The following is a 13208-nucleotide window of genomic DNA, read 5'->3' on the forward strand; positions in this document are numbered from 1 at the left end:
TCTCAAAGGTGCTCTATTAGACTGAGATCTGGTGACTGTGGAGGTCATTTGAGTCCAGTGAACTCATCGTCATGTTCAAGAAACCAGTCCCAAAGTGTGCCAAGAAAATACACCACCACCACCAGCCTGATCCATTGATACAAGGCAGGATGGATCCATGCTTTCATGATGTTGATACCAAATTCTGACCCGACCATCCGAATGTCGCAGCAGAAATCGAGACTCATCAGACCAGGCAACGTTTTTCTAATCTTCTATTGTCCAACTTTGGTGAACCTGTGGGAACTGTAGCCTCAGTTTCCTGTTCTTAGCTGACAGGAGTGGCACCCGGTGTGGTCTTCTGCTGCTGTAGCCCATCCACCTCAAGGTTTGACGTGTTGTTCAGAGATGCTCTTCTGCATGCCTTGGTTGTAACAAGTGGTTATTTGAGTTACTGTTGCCTTTCTATCAGCTCGAACCAGTCTGGCCATTCTCCTCTGACCTCTGGCATCAACAAGGAATTTGTGCCCACAGAACTGGATCACTGGATATTTTCTCATTTTCTCTGTAAACCCAAGAGATGGTAGTGAGTGAAAATCCCAGTAGATCATCAGTTTCTGAAATACTCAGACCAGCCTGTCTGGCACCAACAACCATGCTACGTTCAAAGTCACTTAAATCACCTTTCTTCCCCGTTCTGATGCTCGGTTTGAACTGCAGCAGATCGTTTTGACCATGTCTTCATGCCTAAATGCATTGAGTTGCTGCCATGTGATTGGCTGATTTGCGTTAACAAGCAGTTGGACAGGTGTACCTAATAAAGTGGACGGTGAGTGTATCTGGACACATTCATTCATTAAGTGTAGAATTAAGCTGAGTTCAGTACAGTTTATTTATATCTCAGGAACATTTACAAGACAATTGGGTCCAGTGTATAAAAAGAAACGTGTAATCAGATCAATCTAATCATGTAGACAGATTCAAATTCAAACTCTTGGGTCCTAGTTAGAACATGATGTGGTTATGTTCAGTTTGTTTAGCCAATTAGGTTAAACAGCTTTCTATCTAAGGTTCCCAGCTGACTGCCTGGAGACATTGGCTTTGGAGCAGTCCCTTCAAGAATTAATCCTGCAGAAAGAACACGTTTTACTAATGAAAATGAGGGATTTACCCATCTTGGTGTCATATTTACCCCTGAATTTAAAATAGTCATGCCAGCAACACACGATCCGCAAAGAAACACTGGACTGATGGATGACAAAGCCCATTTCATTAATTGGTTTCATAAATATGATTAAATTAATACATGAGCTAAATTCCCATCCTAAACACTATAACTGGTCTCAGCTGTGTTCTGCGAGGTTCTGTTTCTGAACCCAACCATAATAGAAATCCCTCTTGGCTGGGCCAGTATGGATCAGGCATTAGTACAGAAGATAAGGTCCTCAACATCCCACTGATGTTTGGTACACAGTTTCTCCACGATTTCAGCACCACTAACATGATTTATTACACAGTAAAAACATGTGAGTACAAAACAGAACAAACTCAATCTGGATGCAGCATCGTCATGGTAACTCTGAGTGCTTAGTGAAAGAGAGCAGCCAGAGACACCAGCAGGGTGCTGGTGATTAGTAATTGGTCGGTTATTGATCTGCAGCTGTTGATGGCGTCCACAGGGCTGAGCCGTCTGACGTTGGGCCTCTGCAGGAGAACAAAACAGATCTGAGATCATCAGCAGATAAACACAATCAGACAAGCTTTGACTGTGAAGCAGAAGCATCCAGAGATGAGCTTGGAGAGGTGCTCTGCAGCAGCGCCCCCTCTCTGTGAGGATGAGCAGCTCGTCTCTGGACACAGAGCTTCAGGACATCTGACACTTTGCTGCTTTAAATGAAGAGACTCTACCACAGTTTTTATTTTCTTCCAACAGATGTTTGCTGAGCTGAAATTCCTCCTTCCTGAAAGACAATCGGACCGATACCGAACATCCCGATGCTCCGTCAATTGGCAGCTAAAAAACTTTGTGAAGACAGCAGACTTCACTAACCCTACAGGAAAACATTCAGCAGTCTCATATACACCCACCAGGCATAACATCATGAACACCAGCAGGCGAAGTCAATAACACTGATTATTTTTTCATCTTCTCACATTTTGGTGGCTGGGATATTTTAGACACCAGGTGAACAGGGAAAAAAATGGCCAACTTTAAAGATTTAAGCAAGTTTATGTGAGACCATCTACAAATCTGTGGCTCTTGTGGGACCTGTATCTAATGTGGTCCAAGGAAGGATCTGTAGTGAACAGGGGCAGGAACATGAATAGCCAAGACTCTTAGATGCACACGGGGGTGAAGGCTGGCCTATGTAGTGTCAAAACACACAAACACAGCAGTGTTTCAGGCTGAAAAGCTGAAAGCTCCAACAGTTGGAATATGAGAATCAGAACTGGAGCAGGGAGCAAGTGTGGTCTGGTCTGATGAGTCACATTTTGTTTTACCTCACATGGATGGCAGAGTGAGTGAACCTGGGGAACACATGACACCAAGATGCACCATGGGAAGAAGGCCAGCAGGCGAAGGCAGTGTAATGCTGTGGGCTATATCAGATGGGAAACCTTGGGTCCCTCCATCCTACCTAAGCATTGCTGCAGACCATGTACATCCCATAATGGAAACAGTTTTCTCTGATGGCCCTGGCCTCTTTCTGCAGGATGATGCATAATGCTGCAAAAAAAATGCTGGGTTTGGGGAACAAATAACAAGTCTGAGATGCTAACTTGGCCTCCTGATTCCCCGAATCTTAATCCAGTCAAGCACCTGTAAGATGTGCTGGACAAATGGGTCCGATCCATGGAGACGCCACCTCTCAACATCCAGAACTTAACAGATCTGCTGCTAACATCTAAATGTCAGATACCACAGGTGGAGTCCATGCCTCAATGGGTGTGGGTTTGTTTCTTCTTGTTGAAGCTCGACTGCCTTCAGAAAAATGAAGAATTTCTTTCAGATTCATCCACAAAGAATCAAGAGATGATCTCTTTCCCTTTTTCAAACAATAATTTTGTGTTTCTGTGTAAAACGACCCGATTCAGGAAACATTAAAACTCCTTTTCAGAACATTTAAATCAGCCAACCAGGTCTCAGCCTCAGAAGAACATCTGCGTTACTTCTGAGTTAGAACATGTACATAAATAGGATGCAGCCGTGTATAAAACACAGACCTTCACTGGATGAATGTTTAAAACAGCGATGTGGATCCCAAAATAACTACTGCAAGAGCTGATGTGATGATATGGAGGTGCTTTAGCAGGGCTGGAATCAGGCAGGTCCATCATTGCAAAGGATGCATGAATTAAGCTGTCCTGAAGGTTATACTGGAAGAAACCTGCTTCCTTCTGCTGTGAGGATGTTCCCCAACTCTGAGGATTGGTTTTCCAGCAGGACATGGCTTCATGCTACAAAACTAGGTCAACTGAGCTGTGAGTGAAAAACCACCAGATCAAGATCTCCATCTGAACCCTCCTGAAAACTTCTGGAATGTGATGAAGAAGACAATGGATGGAAAACTGTGACTGAATATCGTTTCATCGAATACAGAACCTAAAAATGGTGTTTTTTACAATAAATCTGAACTCTCTGGTGTCATTTTGAGATGGCATGTGTCAAATGTAAGATGATCTATTTAAAAATACTTTATAAAAATGTAAACATTTAAGAAATTATTTTAATTTTAACCTGAAACAAGAAAGATTCTGGAGCTTCACACTTATTTACTTGTGCAGGTATTTGTTTCACAATTGCAAACTGTGGAAAATTGTTAGAGCAAAATATACCCAAACAATGATCTGAATCTAAAATGTTCTACATTTACTGAACAAATAAAATAATTTAACAATTACCAGACTCCAGTCTTTATATGATTTTGATGTATCTAATGATTTTCTCTTTTGTATTTATGATATTTTTATTTTTTTATTTTACAAACACTCAAACCATTCTCAAATAAACTTTCTTCAAACTATTGGTTGAAAAGGTTTTCCTTGGTACTTTGGCTGTTTGTGCTGGAGGAAACTACCAGAGCTTTCAGGGTAAAAATGAATAATACTTTAGGAATTATAAATCAGATAAATAGAGAACTGTTACTCACCACAGTAGACTCGGTAAAGCTTTGGTTCATGGTCACTAGAAAGACAAGCGAAGAAACATGTTTCACTTTTTGCCTGGTTGTCTGCATAGGATAGTGTGAGACTACCGATACTGGAGCTGTGTTGGTGCTCTGCTGTTACCAATATAATAATCGAAGGTGACGTTGTAGTCGTAGTCGTAGTCGGGCGTCGGAGTTACACTTGACTCATAGAAAGATGTCGTCTCTTCTTCTTCTTCTCCACCATCGTCACTTCTTACATTTCCTGTCAGGAAACAGAATGCTTCAGTTCATATGTCAGTTTAAATATCTAAAATAAATCCTGTAAATATGAATAATCCTATATATATAAACACACACACACACACACACACACTTATATATATATAGATAGATATGGATATATATCTATAGATATATATCTATATATAGATATATATCTATAGATATATATCTATATATAGATATGGATATATGGATATATATATATATATCCATATATATATATATATGGATATATATATATATATATATATATCCATATATATATATATATATGGATATATATATATATATATCCATATATATATATATATGGATATATATATATATATGGATATATATATCCATATATATATATATGGATATATATATATATATATCCATATATATATATATATATGGATATATATATATATATATATATATCCATATATATATATATATGGATATATATATATATATATGGATATATATATCCATATATATATATATGGATATATATATATATATCCATATATATATATATATATGGATATATATATATATATCCATATATATATATATATATATGGATATATATATATATATATCCATATATATATATATATATATCCATATATATATATATATATATGGATATATATATATATATATCCATATATATATATATATGGATATATATATATATATATATATATCCATATATATATATATATATGGATATATATATATATATATGGATATATATATCCATATATATATATATGGATATATATATATATATCCATATATATATATATATGGATATATATATATATATATATATATCCATATATATATATATATGGATATATATATATATATATATATATATATCCATATCTAAATATAGATATATATCTATAGATATATATCCATATCTATCTATATATAGATATATATATATATATATATATCTATATATATATATATATATATATATATATATATCTATATATATATATATATATATAGATATATATATATGTGCGTGTTTTCATGTTTTCTGCGGCTCATTGGGAGCAGCTCACATGCTACAAAATCAGTGAAGCTGCAACTCAAACATCCCAGCAGTGGTCCAATAACATCAACATCACACTATGCTATGCAGACAAGCACGCAGAACTTCACTTCTGTCTGAATAATTCAGCTAATTATTATCTGACCACTGATTGAAATTTCATTTCCAGATTGTGAGCTGATCCTGACATCACAGAAAAGTAAGTCACCCAGTCATTCTACATCAGAACTCTGTGAATATCCCACCACTGATCCCACTATACACTGTTCTGTTCAGAAGCACATCAAAGCAACTCAGCTTGTTGATTTCCTCACATTTAGACCCACGCAACAGATGTTTTTCATTCATTGTAAACTAGGAACCCTGAGTCAGCAGCTTTATTTCAGACCAAGAAATGGACACATTGGTGTTAGAACTGCTCCCTAAAGATCTTCGTTTTGAAGATGATGAGGAATCAGCTGCAGGGAAACAAAAAATAGGCGGATCCAACAAATTTAACCAATTCTGGACTCTAATAGACAGAAACTGACAAGCAAAGAGACCAACAACCATCCAAACCTGGAAGGAGATCTTCAACCACCAGAAGGGCTACTGTAGGAGCACGTTGACATGATATAACTGCAAACTTTCCTGTGTTTAGAGAGAGTAAACCTGCACTCATTTCACAGCATCCTACAACAAAATCCTCAGCCATCAGTGTGAATGTTGCAATAAACACTGAGAACTTTAGCTCCTGCTGGCTCTGTTGGACAACTTGTAACTGCTTTGACTTCTGTTCTGTTTGTTTTATGGATGCATCTCATATTTCCCAGCTTACTGAGCTGATTTTATGCTGTGCAGAAATCCCAGCGGTTGGAATATGTGTTGGTTGGCTATCAGCCAGTGCCAACAGCCATCCATCAGAGCGGAGAAGCGGGAAAAAGAGACAGGAACGCCACGACTGGCTGAGTGCTGAATGTAAATAGGAACCTTTTTGTTATGAGTCCACTGACAGAAAGTTTATGATGAAATCTTAGTTCTCATATTTAGGTGTATAGTTGCTCCTGTTAAAATGTTGTCATTTTGTGGTAAAAAACTGAGACCATGATGAATCATTTAAAATGTTTTATACCCTGCAGAACTGAAGACCCATCTGTCCAAAGGAAAAGATAAAACTAAAAGAGGTGGATGCATCCCATCCTTCAGCTTGGTAATATTTATCCACTCAACCCACAAACGTTCTCCAAATCTCTTCCCCAAAGCCATCTTTAGATGAGTCCAAAGATATTCTGTCAGACCTGGTTCTGGACTCTGGTTTCAGACTTTCTAAAGCTCATGTTTTCTTCTGGTGAAGCCATTTTTTGTTGATTTGGTTGAATGCTTCTTCAGCTTTCTAGCAGACATCTGAGCTAACTGGTGTATGAAACTGACCACCAGTTCACCCAACTTGAGAAAACTCCCAGTCGTATCTTGAGGTGACTATGACTGTGAGGTATTGTTATTTTTTTACCCTCCTCCGGACTTCCTTTGTACAATGAGATCCTTTGACCTCTCTGCAAACTATGAATTCAGCTAAAGGTTGCTAATGAACAACTGAGGAAATCCTGGGATGGCCTAAATTAATCTCAGATTGATCAGATTTACTGTAGCTGATGGCAGGTGTTAACTCCAGAAGTCTGAATGCTGAAATTGAACATGGAGTTACTTTTTATTTTTCTATTTTATTCACTGAATTTTTTTTCTTTACTTATTTATCCATCCATTCTCTATACCTCACATGTAGCTGGAGTCTATCTCCAGCATCCATTGGGCGAGCGGTGGACAGGTCTCCAGTCCATCACTGGACAACACAGAGATACACAGGACAAACAACCATGCACACTCTCATACCTACGGGCAATTTAGAGAGACCAATTAACAGTCATGTTTTGGGACTGTGGGAGGATGTTGCAGTACCCAGAGAGGACCCAGGCATGCATGGTGAGAACATCCAACCTTAGTGCAGAAGACCCTTGGCCGGGAGTCGAGGACCTTCTTGCTGCAAGACAACAGCGCCACCAGTTGCACCACCATTCACAGTGTGTGAATGTAGTGCAGCTGTGCGTGTGTGAGTACTTATATTTGCTGCAGAAAGAGGACCATCATACTTTTTTAACCAACAAAGAGAGGACATTTTCCATGTCCTCACTTTTTTCTTGCTATTTTTGGGTTAGGGGTCCGGTTTAGGACTAAGGTGTGAATAGAGTTAAGGTTAGGTATGTACAGATAATGGCTAGGGTTAAGGATTGGGTCAGGGTTAGGCCAGAGAAAGGGTTGAAAATGAATAGAAAGTCAATGAAAGTCAATGCCAGGTCCTCACAACATATTGTAAGTGTGTGCGTGTGTGTGTCCAGTTCAAAAACCCATAAAACCTGGTAACTAGATCTGGCTTTACAGCTGACACCAGTTCTGGTGTCAGAAGAACATTTTAAAACCTGGAACATTTTTTATGAAAAGAAGTGAGACTAAGTGAATGATTTAAATCGATTTATTAGACTTGTTACATCCATTCTTCTGTGACCTCCTGGGTGAGTTGTAAATGCTCTCTTGGAGTAATTTGATAGGTTGACCACTCCAAGGAAGGTTCTCCACTGTTCCACGATTTCTCAGTGTGTGTTCAAGCCCTTAGAGATGACTTTTTTTCTCTTATGTTCTTAAATTGCTTTAGATCAGGGCATAAGGTGTTGCTTTAAGGGCTTCTGGCCTACTTTGTGTTGTCATACAGGTTCTATTTAAGTTATTTTTTTTGATTCTACAGGTTTGGCAGTAATCAGGCTCCAGTGTGGCTGGGAAAATGTAACTCAGAAAATAATGTATTCCTCAGTTAATTATTCACAGTATTCACAGATAATTTGTGATTTTATAAATTGGACAGTTACTTTCCAAAAAGCCAGGGTTGTTTGGAGCTTTTCTTTTAAAAATTAAATTATTATTAAAAAATGCTTTCTGTGTTTTCTCTGGTTTATCTGATATTAGAATTAGTTTGATCTGAAATATCTAAGAGTGACAAAAAGGAAAAACAAAAGAAATCAGTAGAAGAGAAAATGCTTTTTCAGACAACTTCATATCTGGTTATAATTGGGAGGCAGCAGTTAGCTTCTCTGCTCTTCTTTAAAAGTATTTATCCTCTTTATTGTGAAGCACTTTGATTTACCTTGTGTATGAATGCTGCACAACGTAACTTGTTTCCTATTTTCCGTCAGTCATTTTCTACCACTTATTCCATAGTGGGTCGCGGGGGAGCTGGTGCCTATCTCCAGCAGTCTATGCGCGAGAAGCGGGGTTCTCTCTGGACAGGTTGCCAGTCCATCGCAGGGCAACACACAAACAACCACTCATTCATACACCTAAGGGCAATTTAGAGTTACCAATTAACCTAACAGACATGTCTTTGGACTGTGGGAGGAAGCCGGAGTACCCGATGAGAACCCACGCATGCACGGGGAAAACATGCAAACTCCATGCAGAAAGACCCCCGGTCGGGAATCGAACCCAGGACCTTCTTGCTGCAAGGCAACAGTGCTACCAACTGCGCCACCGTGCAGCCCGTGTTTCCTATTTTATTCCTATTTTTTAAGCTGAAACAATCCCTGGAGAAGCAGCGGTCAGTTTCTGGCTGATCCAGGAGTATTGAAACGAGCTGCCATTTTAAACAGGGGTTATCATCAGGGAACGTAATCCACTAAAATCAAGACAATGGAAAGTTCAGTCAAGGTGCTCTCAGTTCTGTTAGCATAACTGTTTATGACTTAATTGAAAAACAGGTCTGAAAAAACGTTGCACGTCTATTCCAGCCTCATGCAGCAAGGTGTGGTAACCAGATTTATATGGGTACCAGCATGTGTTCACTTGAGGGGAAATGATAAAACTGTCAGATTATAGAAAAAAAGCATTACTCAAATGACACAGATTTCCACATCCTATTAAGCAGATAATTGGTCCAAGCAATATTTTAGAGGAAAAGAGAAGGAAAGACAAAGAGATTTGGATGACAAGTTAAGAGGAAAGTTCAGTTGTTTAAAAGAAAATTCTATCATAATGTCTTGTGTAGTTGGACCCAGGTGCAGACAGGAGATTCTGGCTCTGGCAAGGACAAAAACCAGCTGAGAGACATAGTCCTTCCAGTGTGTCCTGGGCCTCCTCCCGGTGGGACGTGCCTGGAACACCTCCCCAGGAAGGCGTCCAGGAGGCATCTGGTATAGATGCCCGAGCCACCTCAACTGGCTCCTCTCAATGTGGAGGAGCAGCAGCTCTACTCCGAGCTCCTCACCCTATCTCTAAGGGAGAGCCCGGCCACCCTACGGAGGAAGCTCATTTCCGCCGCTTATATCCGGGATCTCGTTCTTTCGGTCATGACCCAAAGTTCATGGCCATAGGTGAGGGTAGGAAGGTAGACCGACCGGTAAATCGAGAGCTTCGCTTTTCAGCTCAGCTCTCTCTTCACCACAACGGACCGGCACAGCGCCCCCATTACTGCGGCAGCCGCACCGATCCGTCTGTCGATCTCCCGCTCCATTCTTCCCTCACTCGTGAACAAGACCCCGAGATACTTAAACTCCTCCACTTGAGGCAGGAACTCCCCTCCAACCTGAAGAGGACAAGCCACCCTTTTCTGGTCAAGAACCATGGCCTCGGACTTGGAGGAGCTGATCTTCATCCCAGCCGCTTCACACTGGGCTGTGAACCGCCCCAGTGCATGCTGTAGGTCTTGGCTAGAGGGGGACAAAAACCACACTGCTCCTCCTGAAGCCGAGGTTCAACTATCGGTGGGACTCTCCTCTCCAATACCCTGGCGTAGGCCTTACCAGGGAGGCTGAGGAGTGTGATCCCTCTGTAGTTGGAACACACCCTCTGGTCACCCTTCTTATGAAGGGTGAAGAAAGACAATCTAAAAACACTTAAAGCGCGCACCAGTACACCAGAAATCTAAAAACTCGAGGCGAAAGTAAAGGTGAAATGCTAAAGAGACAAAACCAAAAACACACAAAACAGCGCCACTAGAAACCAAAGGATAACATCAAATTCAGCTGTAAAATGTAGTGTCAGAGGGCAGATTTGTCATCAAATATGGTCAACACAGTTACTGACTGTCCAACAAACAACTCAGACAGACAACTGATAAAATAAGATCTGAGAATGTCTGGAACAAGTAATAAAACATTTGCTTATACACTTGACCAAAAGGAGTTCATCAGAGAAAGACTGGAAGGAATTAAAAAATGTCTTCCTCTACAGATCAGAATATCATAAAACAATTTTCGCTGCAGAGGAACAGCAGCAGCCTGGATAAAAGTACGCTTTGCTTCACGTTTTTGTTGGGCAGACATTTGGGCTCAGAGGTTCCTCTTTCTGAGAAGACTTGCCATGTTTTTAGAGAACAGAGTGAACTTCACCAGTCTTCCTTCCCGAAGCCGTTTTTGACAGTTAGAAAGAAGATGTGTCGAGACTTGTTTGCACTCTGTGCCACAGGGAGACAAAACAGATTTTGTCAGAAACTCTGCTGTCAGCGGTTTATCCTCCTCAGGCTCGAAGGATCAGTCTGTTCATGCTGCTTTCTGGGCCTTTGGTCAACAAACCCCCTGAAAGAGCTGACATAAGAGTAGGAAAAGTAGACATTATACTAAGAGATGTAGCCAGGAAGACCTGGATTTCAGAAAAATACCAAATCCCTATACAGTTAACATGAAATCTTCATCAGGAATCAGGAATCTTGACTCAGATTTAATCAGCAGATACTTTGAATAGTTTCTGAGAAAACCTGAAAGCGTTAAATGGATTCAACAGTTAAACTTTGGTTTGATGGAAAAGCCCAGCCTTCCCTTCCAGCTCCCAGCAGAAACCCAGTTACTGTAGGGGGAGGTTTGTTGGCTGAGACTGCATGCAGATATATTACACTGTGTCGTTATTTACTTCACTAATACTGAACCAACAAACTAAGACCAATTGACGATCCAGCAACCTGTAGATCTTCCTTTAGCACCAGAACTCTCAGCAGGTTTTCTTTTGGACTTTATCAGTCTTTCACATCATTGTGGAGGAGTTCTGTTCTCCTCTTCTTTCCAACAGTGCTTCAGTTAATTGATTATACATTCATTATACAAACGGTGGCAAGAGGGAGGACAAGGTATATCAGGAGGCTCCATATACCAATACAAGAAATTATTCTGTTTGTCTGACCCGGTACCTAGAGAACACGCCTTCTTGACATCTCTCTCTCTCAATCAATGGCTTTCCCTCTTAATTCTAGAGGAAACATCAACAACTGATTAAGTTTTTCTCACACAAGTTCTGCATTTTGGTTAAATTTTGGTTAAATTAAGTGGAGCTCTTAGTTATTGTCCAATCAAATCAAACTAACAGGGCTTGGCCCTCAATCTCTGTTTGGACCAGTAACAGGTTTGATGACAGACCACGACATAAAACCCTGAAAATAGTTTCTGCAGAGTTTTTGCTTTTCTTCCTCAGACGTGAAAGGAAAAACATGTCTGCACTGTTAAAGTTCGCATCTCTGACTGTGACCCGAATGCTTCTTTATAATGATGAGACATTGGCTGTGATCCTGCTGAGCTCAGAGGAATGGGTCTGAAGCAATGAACATGATCACTCATGTTCCAGGGTTTTGTCTCCCTGTTTGTTGTTGAATTAGTGAGAACAAAGTGAAAGCAGAGCAGCTTTTTCTCTTGTCTGATCACATCCTGAGGGTCAAATTTCACAACTAAATAGAAAATGTCTGACTGCCAGGCACAGAAAGAGAGATCTTTTGTTACACCCTAATATTTTCTCTTTTAATCACTCTATTATCTGAAAATACTAAATCATAAAAGACAAGAGATTAAGGTTAGAAATTAAACAACTGGAGGAAGACAGGCTAACAGTTTGCTCAATGCTAAGCTTAACCAGACACTTTGTTACACTACATTTATTTTCAGTGTTTAAGAGGCAAATATTTAAAGCTGGATGGTAATAATGCAGAGCTGGTTATGTCAACATAATATTTAGATAACCTGAAGGTGGACTAAATGCTCTGGCCTCCATTTTTCATGCTTAGCTTTCGGTAAATTTTTCTGCTTTAATGTGCAAATATCTTGTCCAGATAATCATCATACAGAGCTGCAGATTTATCTGCCACAACCAATAAAACATCAAGGAAAAAAGGCTGGAAGTAAGTCAGACTAATAGTTTGCTCTGGCCTCCAGTCTGAATGCTAAGCTAAGCTAAGCAAAATCTATTTTTCTGCATTAATTAGATATTGATATTGTATAAATATATTGCATATTTACATATTTTGGTAAAGAGACATAAATTCCTGTCTCTGCTGTAGAAAAATACCGAACAATCTATAATAAAAATACAAACCTTTTGTCAGATCATTAAAACCAGATTTAAGATCCCAGTAGAGCATATCAAACAATTTCAGCTTTCAGTCCTTTATGAATTTAACCTGCAATCACTTATATTCAATCTAATTAACCTAAAATAAAGCTAGATAGCTAGTTGGGCATCATAAAAACTGAACATTTCTCAACAATTATTAAAGCACAAGACGGAAACCGTCCGGGAGGCAAAAACAACAACTTTCTGTATTCTCCTGATGTCCAGGTGAAGGAATAAGATTGTGACACAGAAGCAAGGAAAACATCCAGACTCAGAGTCAGTGATGCTCCACAGCATGCCCACAGTAAAACATGGTGGTGGTGGCAGCATCATGCTCTGGGGTTACT

The sequence above is a fragment of the Girardinichthys multiradiatus genome, chromosome 3, assembly GCF_021462225.1.
Source record: "Girardinichthys multiradiatus isolate DD_20200921_A chromosome 3, DD_fGirMul_XY1, whole genome shotgun sequence".
Classification (NCBI taxonomy): domain Eukaryota; kingdom Metazoa; phylum Chordata; class Actinopteri; order Cyprinodontiformes; family Goodeidae; genus Girardinichthys; species Girardinichthys multiradiatus.